Consider the following 14,993-nt stretch of genomic DNA (forward strand, 5'->3'; position numbering starts at 1 on the left):
GGTCAAGGTGTAAACCATCAAGTCTACAAGGACATAAAATGTAAGACATGGATTTTGTTTCTTTGAACAGTTCATTTTTTACCAGTCACAAGATCTAAATTTTTAGATCAAACTTGGCATGCGCAAAGACAGCCACAAACTTAATTTATTAACAATATCTTATAATCCCATTTTATTAAAGATGTCAGGTTTTTCAACAGACGCTTCTGACTGAGTATCACTGAGTCATCACTGCACATAGTCGCAGATTCGCGCCATTTCACTACACGTGTTGCCGCTTCCGTATCAAATACTTTCTGTTATTCCGTTGTTTGTAATTCCTGGATTTTACCACTAGAAAGACTTGAGAATGGTTAGATTTACGCCTATAAACACAGATTGAAGAAAATACACTTAATGAATTAACGGTGACGCTTCGGGCAGATTGTTTTCGGCAAGATTCCTCCACACCGTAACCGTATATCATTTGACAATATTAGTTTGATCGACATCTTCATGACTGAAGCCATGGTATGTATTAGGCCATTAATATATGTGCGCAGCGAGCAGACGTTTAACCGTATAGTCTTACTTTAGTCTTAACATGAACATCGCTGTAAATATACTTTTCTATGCTTTGTTACATTATTATGTTACTATGTTATTTTTACCCTGTTATTTTGTAAATCTATCATCCGTTATAGTATGTTATTTTATGTAAACGACGGACAGATTTTTTGTTATTCTTGTTAAAAATGTAAAAAGTTGGATCAACTTAAATTACTTAAATTGGTAACACTCATCAAAAAACGTTTTTTTTTAACTAACATTTTTCACCTAAAGTGAAACTAAGTTACAAATTGCAGTAACATTTTAAGTGAATCCAACTTTTCACTTTAACAGTGTGTTATATTTGTCTGTGAATGTGATCTGTCAATGTTTTTAAGGTTTCTGTACAATGCGTGGACAACCAAGATGGTCTCGAAGGTCAGATTGTATATGAAAAGTCTGAAATCCTTATAGGATACAACAGCAACACATTTGAGGAGAACGACGTAATACAACAGCCTAATGTACAGGTAATGTTAACAGAACTGTGATGGGGAGAGCAAGATTACTTTGAATTATTGTCCTTACTTATTATGCTATGTCCTATGTGCTCTAGCTTTCGATCCAGTGCATGGAGAACCAGCAAGGCCTTTACGGGCAAATTATTTATGAAGATGGGTCACATGCCATTAATCATCTCCAACCTCTGCCTGAACCAGACATTGATGATGAAGGCATCATAATTTAACTGCTTTAACACAGATTAATTAATGTCTGGTTAGTTTTTTTAAGATTAGATTACATAGATATAGATTAATGAAGGAAACGGTTTATGAAGGTATAAGAGGATGCTGCAATATAAAATTTCTGAAATTCTCAGAGCCAACTGAATAAATATCATGAAGCATGATAAACATCAGCATGCTGAAGTAGTCATGTCTTGGGAAAATAAGTCATCAGTTTTTGGTGACCCAGTGTTTCTAACAGTGTCCAAACATGAGTAAGGGTGAGATGGGCACAAACTAGCGCGGCTAACTCCTAGTAACTGATAGCTGTGATTGAAACATTTTTACACAGCGGTGTTAGTTGTAACACAGAGTTACAGTGAAGCCTCAGATATACAATGATAATGAAATGAAAACAATTTAAATAATATGAATCAAAAGATAACTGTTAATTCAATATCAGGGGACATAAAACACAATTATATATTTTTTGTCTTAATTGTGCAGTCCTTTCAAAAAATCTATTTATATGCATTGTTGCATAATACAAGGTTAGATGAAGGATCGTGAATGGATGAATTTGTGGATATCTATCTATTATATAAACAATATCCACCTTTAGCATATATATAGACAGAATTTGATTGAATTATTTCTGTTTAAACTTAATTTTCTAGCAGGTGTTACAACAAACCCTCTGTTTGTTACAATGAACCCCACCTATGGGGTAAGTTGTAACGTTTGCACTCCTGTCACTTTCGGTGTAATTGTGCGAAAACGGTAGATCCCACAAACAAACTTTGATGTGCGTGTTGATTGTGCCAAATTGATTAATCTAACTTAAATATTTTTTAAATTATAGAGTCAAAGCCAAAAAAAATGTTTGTGCCCCGCTCTCTACACACCATGATTCATATACTGTTGGTAGCTGATTGAGACTCAGGGTTTGTTTCAAGAAACAGATTGTTTACTTTTGTATTGCTTTGTATTCTGGGGTGGGCAGGAAGTATAATATTCTAGCTTTCTAGAAAATGATTGTATTATTTTTATTTTTATGTTTACATAAAAACATGATTTCTAAATGTATTACATATATATTTGAAAATGCATAGATGCACTTTAAAAATATAAAATTCCTAAAATTAGATGTTGTGTGTCCTTTTCTTTGTCACTCCCTTCATTATATGCACCTTATATGCAAATTTGACTTATAAAGACTGCATGAAATCAATTTTTTGTGGCTCTTGGTTGTAAGATTAAAGGGTTAGTTCATCCAAAAATGAAAATAATGTCATTAATGACTCACCCTCATGTCGTTCCAAACCCATAAGACCTCCATTCATCTTTGGAACACAGTTTAAGATGTTTTAGATTTAGTCAAAGACCCTCCATTGAAAATGTATGAACGTTATACTGTCCATGTCCAGAAAGGTAATAAAAACATCATCAAAGTAGTCCATGTGAATGTGTTGAAGCATCGAAAATACATTTTGGTCCGAAAATAAAAATTACACGACTTTATTCAGCATTGTCTTCTCTTTCAGGTCTTTTGTAAATCCACGTTCACCACACTGCAGTGACGCTGCTGACGTGTTATCTGGTGCGCCCGAGCTTCGTCTTTTAATTATTTGGTGACACTTTACAGTAAGGTTGTATTTGTTAACATTAGTTAATGCACAATGAACTAACATAAACAATTGCATTAACATTAACTAACATTAACAAAGATTAATGAATGCTGATAAATGCTCATTGTTGGTTCATGTAAGTTAATGCTAGTTAATGCATTTAATAATGTTGACCAATACAACGTTATTGTAAAAAGTTACAAATTATTTTATTCAAAAACTTCTCAGCATCTGCCATATGCCTATTACAAGAAGTAAAACAAACATAAGAATAAAGTCCTGGTGCTCTCTACAAAGGACATTAAATAAAAGTTGTGTTTCGAAAGGGTCAGAATTATTGTGCATTTCCGAAATATGAGAAAATTTAAGTCTAGACTCTCATGTAGAAAATACAAGAAAACACATAATCTGCCAATTTTCTCACTCTCATTTTGTTACAAACCTGTAGAATTTTTTTTCTGATGAACACGATGGAAAATATTTTGATGAATGTTTGTAACCAATTTCCATAGTACTTCCATAGTATTGTTTTTTTTTTTCTATGGAAGTGAATGGGGCTCATGATCGGTTTGGGTACAAACATTGCTCAATATATATTTTGTGTCTATCAGAACAAAGAAATATACAGTTTTTGTCAAATTTTAGGTTTGTAACAACATGAAAGTAAATGATGACAAAGTGAACTATCCCTTTAATTCCGCATCCTTTGGAAGCATATTTAAAGACTCTTTTTTTCAGAAACGGCAAAACATTTAACTGACATTCCAATCCTGTTGTTATTACTGTATTGTGTATTATTATTGTAAACTTAAACATCTTTTTAAGAAAATGATCGACAGTGGGTGGGGACAACGATGGAGTGTTGTAAAAGGAGGTGTTGTGTTACTGTGAGAATGGTCATAAGTAAATAAATTTAGGGGAGACCGGGGTTGGTTGTCACAATTTTTACTCATGCATGAATTGCTCATCTTCAAAAAATCTTTCAGCAGTAATTCCTACATGATGAAACTTTGGAGTCTTGGCTTTAAATGTGTATACTTTTTACTTTTAGAATTTATTGTAACAGGAAGTAATTAACCATCAAAGACACTCTGACACAATGTGTCCCCCATCACGGGGTTGGTTGTCACGGGGTATGGGGTTGGTTGTCCCTATAGAGTTTCAATAGGATTTCAATGATAAATTGGGATCTGAAAAGATAATGTGTAATTTTTTAGTTTTTTAAGCTAGAAACTGCAAATAAGTTTTAATATGAATCCACCCCTATGATAGTTGTTATTAATGCCCCTTATGTTTAAACAATGGGATTAAAGTGGGTGATCAGTTACTTGAATAGGCTTTATGCCCAGCTGCACTATAACTTCAGCCAGCTCATTGTTTCCTGTCTTCCATTATTGGACAAACAGATTAATCCAGGTGTGTCTGGTTATTGTTGTTGTGACTACTGAGGTCAGGCACACCTGGATTAATCAGTTTGTCCAATAATGGCAGACAGGAAACAAGAAGCTGGCTGAAGTTCAGGAAGTAGTGCAGCTGGGCATAAAGCCTATTGTGTTGAGAAATAAAATGAAATAATTTGTTGCTTTATTTATTTTATTTTAACAGCAAACAAAAACAAACAAACAGTCTTAAAAGGTCTACATGTCCAATATTCTTATGTGACAACCAACCCCGCAAGCTATGTGACAACCATCCCCAACTGACTTCTTGACAAACATGCTAAGCTAGCTGCCACACGACTTTAACTTGATCGCTAAAAGATGACTCAAAATAAAGCTACTACTTTTAGCTTTTTAATGAGTGGTTTGTTTTTGAATGACTAATATCCTACAAGATCTCAACACAAAAACAACACGAACATGAAAATTTACTCTGACCCATAAAAATAAAAAATTGTCTCCTAACCTCAATGTTTTGTGTCTGCTCGGCAAAATTTCAAGGGCAAATGAGTAAGCTATTAAAGGCTAACAAACTGATATCAAAATTGTACCACAGCACCATGTAGTATGTCTGGAATAAGCAGTGTGACAACCAACCCGTGATACAACCAGCCCCGGTCTCCCCTACCCCCTGACATCACAAATTCAGCAATATCCACTTGTTATGTCATGACGTAAGTATGTACCATTGCGGATCCAAGCCTCTGCTCATTTCAAGTGAGACGACAATCTCAACAGATGTTTATAAGCACTGTTTAATCACAAATTTAATATAATCTAAACTTTTATAAACTCACAGTATACACTACATTATCCAGGGCTACGGCATCCTGGTCTTCAATATTTTACCAATTCATAAAAGACGAACCTGTGGGCATCTGAGATTTTTTAGTATAGAGATAAGAGGTTAGGATGTGGAATTTTTTTTGAAGTTTTGTTGTTTGCTTAAGCATCTGATAGAGTGCTTTGACGCAGAAGCTATGCCATGTGACGTCAGACTTAAGCGGATTCATTACATAAATGCTTATAGAGAACATTTTAAGCTATAAAACTTGCATGATGTATTAATCATGCCAAGACCTCTTATATAGGGACATTTATTTAAAATGTTAATTATATGGAAAAATAATGCATAAAAAAAATGTTAGTGCTCCATTGTCACAAGTTTATCATTTCATGTGCTTTCAATTGAAATATTTCAGCACAAGATGACGTTAAACAGACACACTGTTTGAGAAGTTGTGTGTGTGCTGAAGCGTGTACCCAAATTGGATATCATGGCTTCAGATAACGTTCATATGCTGCCTGAGTTTATGTTTTTGTGCTTGAAGAGACATATTTTTGCACAAAATGATCTTAAAATAATGGGATTATTTTTGTAAACACATTCTGTCTTAAATCAAAGCAGTCTAATTAGACATGCTGTGTTGACTCTCATGTTAATGTGACATCACAACGATAAAGCCCCACCAGTGGCCACTGCCTCACTGGTTAATTTTACCCAAAAGCTAAATATACGATTGTCTCAGACTGTATTCACAGAAATAGATCTATTTTTAACCAAAAGCACTCACTGTTTGTTTGTAAGGGAGTGGGGGCCGTTGCTCATTTGCATTTAACGGGACAGACACATAAACAGAGCATTTTGGGGAATTTGAGACATGCTATAACAAATGATCTGTGGTCTATTTTGAGCTGAAACTTCGCAGACACATTCTAAGCACTAGTGTTGTAGTCAAGACCACCTAAACTGAGACCAAGTCATGACCAAGACCAAGACAGACCGAGACAGAGAGAAAACCAAGACATTGAATATTAATAAATTGGCACCATAAAAATCAGTAAATTATAAAAATGATTTAATAATTAATGATAAAAAAATTCATGATATGCCATCAGTTGTGGTCTTGAAATAAAATTCGGAGTCCTCTTCATCTGAGACCGAGACGAAATAAAAATGGGGTTGATAAAGAGACAAGACCAACACATATTACATCTTGTAAAAATAGGCATATTAGGTGCCCTTTAAAGGGATAGTTCACCCAAAAATGAAATTCTGTTATCTTTTCTCACCCTTATGTGGTTACAAACCTGTATACATTTCTTTGTTCAGATGAACAAGAAGGAAAAGTTAATTTGTTAACCAAACTGATCAAAGGCCTCATAGGAAAAAATTACTATGGGGCCTCTGATCGGTTTGGCTGGACAAAAGCGATGTAAACTGATTACAAAACATTTTTGACATGAAATTTGTATCAGAATATATACATAGGGAAAATTATTTCATATTCTTTTGTTGAATAAAATTACACAGAAGCTAAATATTTATGAAGGCAATATTTAGTGGAATAAGTGAAGCGATTTTCTTCTTAACTTACTGATCATGTTTTTGCATTCTGAGACACACAGGTACAATGAATACAGTAAGTAACCTGAATTTCGGAAAATAAGCATTGCAAATAAAGAAATGTTAATGCTGTATCTTTTTCTTGTTATTTTAATATTTTAAATAGACATTTGTTGGAAGCACTTAAGGGGTTAAAAAAATCTGGCATTTGATGTTGTGGACACAGAATACAGCTTTTTAAATAATTTTGAGGTTTTAAAGCTGTTATCCGTATCTTTCAGGTAAGGAATAATTGACGACGGGCCATTGAATTATAAGAAAATAATGCACACCAAGGTGGTAATGCGGCACGACGCAGGTGTGCATTATTTGTCAAATAATTCAAAGGACCGGAGACAATTATTCCGCTTATACCACGGTTACCACAAACATTGCTCTGGTGCCTACTTTTAAGACATTTGAAAAGTTAGGTGTGCGGTGTAAGGGATCTCAGGTTTCGGAAGGAGAACAAAACTGCAATCGTTCCCGGGTTTCGGACACAATAGGTCTGAGAGCGTTGCTAGAGTACTAATATATTGTATAGAAATATGGAGCGTTTAAGTATTAACCTTAAATCAAAACTAAACAACAGATTTGTAAATGAAAAGGTTTAATTACAGTACTGACTTAAAGTTACAGTTGAAATGGTTGCACTATAAATGCATGAAATGGTAAATAATACAAACAATTGACTGTTTCCAATGTATGTGAGATATTGCCTGATAAGATAGAGAACAGAGAAGGAAAGTTTAGAAGAAAGAGATTCACACTTGAGAACTGAAATCTAGGCCTGATGGCCCGAACCCCAGAACTTAGGTGAAGAAAGAAAGGAAAGGGGAAAAGGCCAATGCAAGGCAAAAGCTAAAATGCAAAAGCCCAGAGCTCATAAAAACCTTAACCTTTATCCTCTATCTCTTGACCATGTGACTAAACCTAACTTGATACATTCAAATTGACCAATCAGAAGATCACCTTTAACCCCCACTGTACTTGACCAAACCCAACATAATACATTCAAACTGACCAATCGGAAGACCATCTTTAACCCCCACTGTATTGGATAAACAGCTGTGACTCTTTGATCAGCACAGGGGTTTGTGACAAGTTGTGACCAAGGAATAAGTTTTTATAATTTTAATAATTTTAATCTTACAGCGGTTTACAGAAAAATAATCAACACCCGTAGAACATTTCTCAGCCAATCAGAATGCAGCATTCAACAGACCCGTTGTATAATTAAAAATAAACCACAGTTGTTAAGTAAATTAATAAAAATCAGTGTTCAAAAGCAAGCTAATAATAATGATTTAAAATGTAAGCTGATATTCACAGGAAATATAACTTGAATTTATTTTAACTTTTTGCACGATTGGGTCACTTCTGTAAGCAGAAAGAAGATGACCAGGCTACGTGTGTGCTGCTGTAGATGGTTAAGAGTTTGTAGGTTGTTGAATAGTTGCTTAGAGTTTAAACCATTTAACCTGAAAAGTTTTAAGCGACAATCATATGGGGAATTTCATGTAAATGTGTCAATTATTACATCCTTACATCTGGAATCATCTGTTCTTAAAATAATGTAAGAGATATCTACCTCTGAACAGTTAAGACATCAGCAACTTGATCTGTGTTTTCATTTACACGGTAAATTTTACTTTTTCAGATGACTTTTTCGGATATATGACTTTATGTACTTTTAACTGTCATGGCGATGTGTAATGACAGATCAGCTCTGATGCGGTGATCCCAGACATCAGATTCATCCTCAGAGAGTAGCAGGCAAATCATAATGCACTACAGAAAATGACGCTGCAAATAACTGTGAATCTTTAAAAAGAGCAATAGAGAAGCAAAACGGATTACATTGTATTTTGCAAGCGTAAAGTACAGCAGAAGAAAAAGTGGATAAAGTGTTAAATTTCCAATATGATATGAACCCTTCTGTGGGATCATTAATCCTCTCTGTGGAGGCAGCTGATAGGAACTGCAACTGGATTAAGGAAGAGAAGCTACTGGCTGATAGCACAAGCCAGCCAAAAAATAAACCAAATCAAACTTAATTTAGTTTCTAAATGTTACAGTATGTTCACACAGACAGGAAAAAGCTATTTATTTTGGTCTATCCAACTTAAATATTTAAACTCTGGTCACTCAGTCTATATACAACAGCTCTTATAATACAGATATTACCGTAAGATTTGACCAACTATGATGAAGTTAAAACATATAGGCTGCGTCCGAAAACTCTAAATTGCTGCCTTCTGAGGCAGCTTTCCAAGGCAGCAAGGCATCAAGGCATGTCCGAATTCAATGTTTGGTTTACTTCCTGTCTCCTGAGATACCTATGCGTGGACGTACATTAAGAATGTGATTGGTCGAGTCCGGTCGAGTTCGAAAAAATAAAATGGCGGCCAAGCACGCGACTGGACCACCAATTTAGTGTAAATAAAGGTATATTTTCACTTTTTACACCTTTTAATTGCATTTCTAGCGAGAAATTAGTATTGTAGTTTTCAAATATGTGATTAGTTATCACAAAGGCGCTCTCTGTTTAAATTTCAAACACGCTGCCTTAGAAGTGTGTCCGAAAGTCTTCCTCTGAGCTACCTTCATGCCTCCGAAGTCATTTCCTCATGAGGCAGCGAGGCAACGAGTCACTGCCTTGAGTTTTCGGACGCAGCAATAGTTAAAAGTGATACTTGAAACAATAAAACTTGGAAAACATCAGTTACTCTTTATTTAATATACCATAACTAACTGTTTGGTTAAAATATCAGAAAAACACCTCTGAGCCAAGTAAAGTATTGAGTCATCAAAGGAACAACCCAGATACCAACCATAAACCGTGATGTGAAAGACCACCGTGAGAGACTTCTAAAAAATCCATCTATTTCATTAACATAAGTTAGTTAACATTGGTTATAGTGATTTTTAAAAAGGAACCTAGAATTGATGACTGCGTTTCTGTGGGTCATTGAATTGCTGGCAAGCATATTTTTTTCTGTAAGCTAAAATATTTTCAGTTTGAAATGAGGTTGTCAAATGTGCTGTTTCATCTGTCCCCATTAAGTGTATGTGATAAATGTCATGCCAGATGTGGTTAACTTATCCAGTGCAAAGCAGTGCAATAGCACGAATGTGGTGTGGATGTCCTCGATTTTTTAAGTTTCAAATCATCTAATCATGTCAGACGCGAACAGTCATTTGAGAGACTTCTACAGACTTTGCTGTTATAGTCGCATCCCATACTCATCTCATGTTTTAGTATTTATATATTATTATGTAGCATATTATTTATTTATTTATCCATCTATCAATTACTGTAGTTCTTCTATTGGATCATTATGGTAAATAATATCCTAAAACGGACTACTGGTTTGAATTCAGACAGAAACTGGAATTCATATGCCATTTCAAGGTAAGCAACGTCAAATCTCTCGTTTTAATCCTGCAATTTAAATAAATGATCAGTATCAGTGGTAAAGTATATAAATAAATAAGATTTTTCACATTATAGTTTCAGTTTCTTTAATCATATTACAAAACAGTGTTTTCTTCAAACATGTTTAAGCTTCAAGTAATGGCAGCATTTAGCTTTAAGCTCTTATTGTGGTATTTTCTAAATCATTTATGTATATGCAAATTTACACCAACTGAAGAGATATAAAAGATTTCACGTCTCAAGAAAACAATGTTAGGTGTGACATTTAATAAAAAAGCCTTCATTTATTTATTATATCTTACATTATCAGACCAACACTTATAAAAATAAAGGATCATAAACGTTTCTTTGTCAGGCTATATGGTTTCATAAGCAACCTTTCTTTCTAAATTAACAATTCTGTTAGGTACTTTGTAGTGGAAAAAGGTTCAAATGGCTAGAAAAAATCAAGAAAGAAATTATTCTTTCTTCTTGAAGAAACAAAAATGGTTTCCCCAAGAACCCTTTATAGCACCTACATTTTACAAAAGCAGATCTCTTATGTTTATATCACTGTAATTTTCTGATGTAAACCCTTTCTAAAACTGTTCAATAGTCTGTATCATCATAAAAGAGGATTTTTTAATGCTTGGTTGACCTTCTCAAAGCTGAGAAATAACCAGAAAACAATCATTGCTTGTAATGAATCCTTACTCTTGAGTGCTATACAGAGGTGTATTCTACTTAAGTATTTTAGTTACTTTTTCTAAGCATCTGTGCTTTATCAGAGTGTTTGTCTAGGGAAAAAAATTACTTTCCTTTACTAAAAAATGTTCACTACATTCTAAAGCATAGAATCATAATGTGTATTCCTTTAATATTGTATATTAAAATTTATTTAAACCCAATTACATAAATATTGTGTACTTTTACTTTTTGAGTAGAAGTACGAGAAGTACTTTTTACTTAAGTAAACGTAAAAAAAAATGTGCTAGATGTTAAATGTACTTAAATATTAAATATAAACCAAAAACCTGAAAATATGAAATGTAGTAGAGTAAAAAGTTTTCCAAAGAAAAACACTAATAAAATACGAATACTTGAAAATTTACTTTTATGTAGAAAGTAAATATACTTAAGTACTATACACCTCTGGTGCTATATTTGTGTTTTCTTAGTCATTTATTATTTTATAAAAAATGATCTGTGTAATGTTCTCAGATTAAAGCATAAATGACCGCTTTTGTAGCTTATGGGCCGTTTTTTAATCCAAAGGCTGGAGTGGTTTGCATTTATAGGGTGATGTCAAAAAGATGGTCTTATTTCAATTATTAAGTTGACTATTATTCTTAGTTAATCGTAATATTGTTGTAATATGCTTATGACTTGAAAATGTAATGGTCAGTTAACTTAAATAAACCAAGGATGACGTATGCAGCCCGCATATGCGACCTCCGCAGGAATTAACACACATGCGTATGACACGGAAGCATATTGCTTATTTCCTGATGGTCATTATTGAATGATTATCCGCACAAGCAATAATATACATAAAAACTTTTTTCTAAAATCATCAATTTGCATAATTGTTATTGTACAACGTCTATATATTATATATAGGCACTGACTGTCATCGATATGGTAAGCAGAACTAACTTGAATGATGATGAAATGCTTTTGAGTCGTAATATTGTCATGCGTTTGACGTTTTGTTTTCTCTACTATAGAATACTATCACTATCACTATACTATAATACTATCAAATATTGAAGTATTGTTTTGTTATTAAATAAGGGCACAACCTGTTGCAAATTTGCTGAAGAATCGCACCTTAGGGAGAATTATTTCCCATTGAGAGACGACGTTGAGGTTAAAGACTCAGGATCTGTTACTCAGGTATACTTTGATGGATAAAGATAGAGACAGTATGGTTTTATGATAATAGACAGTTTAATCTTTGTTTATGAATGATGTCTTTCAGATTTCTGTCCAATGTGAGAAAAACCCTGAGGGTAAAGATGGACTGGTGATATTCGACAAGGAGGCATTTCCTGTTGCCAACTTTCTTTATCTTTCCAGAGAAGATCATGCTAAAGATGAAGAATGAATATTTATGACATTATTTTTTGTTGAGAATCTGGACAAAAAAATAAATTGGCACAAACACGAAAAAATTATAAAGTGTATTTTATTCCAAACATTTGTGCGTTAAATGTTTTGTGTTCTCAAGACTACAATACATGACCACAAATATTCACAGTTCACCTTCCATTTGCTGGACAATGTCAATGATTCTCCAGCAATTTCTAAATGTTGACTTGGTTTTTCAGTGGTTGTGAATGTGCTTTAAACTTGCAAATGATTCATGCAACAGGCCTAAAATTGAAAAGTAATCTGAACACACATAATCTGTGGCAAATTATCAGTTTGTATTGAGTTTTCTTGGTCATTTGGCTGCTTTTGTCACATAGACCTAGCAAACCTGCTGCACATGATGCAAAAATGGCAGGGGTATATATTTCAAATCTCTCTCTTTATATTAGACTGCCTTGGTCACAAGTAGGCACAACTCATTGTTATTTAGGCACTGTTTATACCTAGTATTAAAATGTGTTTTCATTGATCGTATCACAATGTTGATCGTATGTTTTCGGGCACGAACCCCTTTTTTAAAGTGCCAGTCAGGATCTAAGCTTCCTAATATTGTTACGGAGTTCCCAACAGCAGGTTTAAATGCATGCAAGGTAAAAAAAAACACTCAAATTTTCTCAAAATCTAAATTTTATATTACCCCATTTCTCAGAGATTCCCAAAAATGTAGTGCAAACTGTTCTAAGATTAATGACACAGTCTCTGCACAGTCCAAAAATAGTGCAATATGCATTAACCTAGTGCTAACGTAAGTGGGTACTGAAACATCTTTCATGGCCAAACGTTTAGCAAATCCCGCCTTGAAAAAGTAATTTTAACCACTGCTTCTTCAAATCTTCACCCTTTGGTGGTGAAAACAACACAAACTTGCCTTTACAGCTGAAAACACAATGTCTTCTCGACATGATGTTAACACAATAAATAGTGTCTGTGGGCAGGTCAGTTTTCGTTTCTGGCTAGTCAGCTGGCAGCCCGCAGGCCAAATGCGTCCCTCCAACAATCTTCTGTCTCCCTTCGTATATAGACAGAAAACAAGCAAAAGATTCGAAAATAATGAGACTCATAAACGCGGTTCAGAGTTGACTCCTTACTTTAGAAGCCAATAACTTTATTTATCATGCACTTTTTGGTTTAACTACTTTGCACATGGTTTACATTGATGGACAGCTACATGATACACTGCAATACATGTAATTTTTGATCTGTCTGAAATTGGATCTGTCTGGCACTTTAAGGTCATGCCACAGCATCTTAATAAGATTCAGGTCAGGACTTTGACTAGGTCACTCCAAAGTCTCCATTTTGTTTTCCTTCAGCCATTCAGATGTGGACTTGTTGGTGTGTTTTGGATCATTATCCTGCTGCAGAACACAAGTTCTGCTTCTGCTTGAGGTCACGAACAGATGGCTGGACATTGTCCTACAGGATTTTTTGGTAGACAGCTGAATTCATGGTTCCATTTATCACAGCAAGTCTTCCAGGTCCTGAACTAGCAAAACAACCCCAGACCATCACACTACCACCACATTTCACTGTTGGTATGACTTTCTTTTTCTGAAATGCTGTGTTATTTTTACACCAGACGTAATGGGACACAAAAAGTTTGTCTAGTCAGTCCACAGAGTATTTTCCCAAAAGTCTTGTGGATCATCAAGATGTTTTCTGGCAAAACTGAGACAACTTTTTATGTTATTTTTGCTCAGCAGCAATTTTCATCTTAGATCTCTGCCATGCAGACCATTTTTGCACAGTCTCTTTCTTATGGTGGAGTCATGAACAATGACCTTAACTGAGGCAAGTGAGGTCTGCAGTTCTACAGATGTTGTTGTGGGGTCTTTTGTGACCTCTTTGATGAGTCATCGCTACGCTCTTGGGGTAATTTTCAGCTTTTATTTACAACAACATGCTGTCTTGAAGAGACATTTTCACACTGTTTACACCTGGTATTACGAAGCGTTTTCATCGATTGGATCACAAGTGGACATGAGAGACACATTCATGTTTACACCTGGTATTTTAATCCGAATCTTTTGTTCACTTTCGACCACTTCTGCCCTGATTGCTTTAAGGGGATGAAACTAAAATGAACTAATAAATCGCAAAATGAAACGAATAAAATATGCGGAGAGAAGCCGTTTTGGTTTTATCAATAAAAGCACCAGAAGTCAAAATATTGGCGGAGTGTAGACGGTCTGTTGTGGCTGCTCGAACACATTCGACCACATATGCATTTACACCACAAAAGCGATCCAGTAAAATGGGTTTTCGACTACTACTGAATGTGGTTAAAAGTGGATGAATTGATCCTCTCAAATCAACACTTCACTTGCCTATAATAACAACTATATAAAATAAACATTTTCAGCATATCACAATGTTAGTTTAAACGTTTATTATCAACACACACTATTTTTAAAAAGCGAAGGCAGGTTGCTCTGCCACTCGCAGTTTCAACGGGTGCAGAAATAAAAAAATAAAAAGGGCTATACAAAACGAAACGAAATAAACATGAAACAGAATAAACATGCATGCTACCTTATCTTACAACTTCGCTTTTGCATATAATTTTTTTTAAATGTAAGGACTTACCACAGAACATGGCTATTCATGTATCCATCCAACAGTTAAACTAATAAAAAAGTCGATCCACACACAAACAAGAAATAAAGACACAGCCTTCTTACACGAAATGAATACAGGGAGAAGTCTTTAATAGAT

The 14,993-nt window shown here is 34.5% G+C and overlaps 1 long non-coding RNA gene across 1 annotated transcript; it reads left to right on the top strand.

Annotated features, from left to right (window-relative positions):
- Nucleotides 1-9,900: 9,900 nt before the first annotated feature.
- LOC129423180 (uncharacterized) lies at nucleotides 9,901-13,514 on the top strand. Its single transcript, XR_008637643.2, has 3 exons — nucleotides 9,901-10,121; nucleotides 11,919-12,020; nucleotides 12,106-13,514. It is a non-coding gene; the product is annotated as an uncharacterized lncRNA (long non-coding RNA).
- The last annotated feature ends 1,479 nt before the right edge of the window (nucleotides 13,515-14,993 follow it).

This window comes from Misgurnus anguillicaudatus, chromosome 9 (genome assembly GCF_027580225.2).
Source record: "Misgurnus anguillicaudatus chromosome 9, ASM2758022v2, whole genome shotgun sequence".
NCBI classification, from domain to species: Eukaryota; Metazoa; Chordata; class Actinopteri; order Cypriniformes; family Cobitidae; genus Misgurnus; species Misgurnus anguillicaudatus.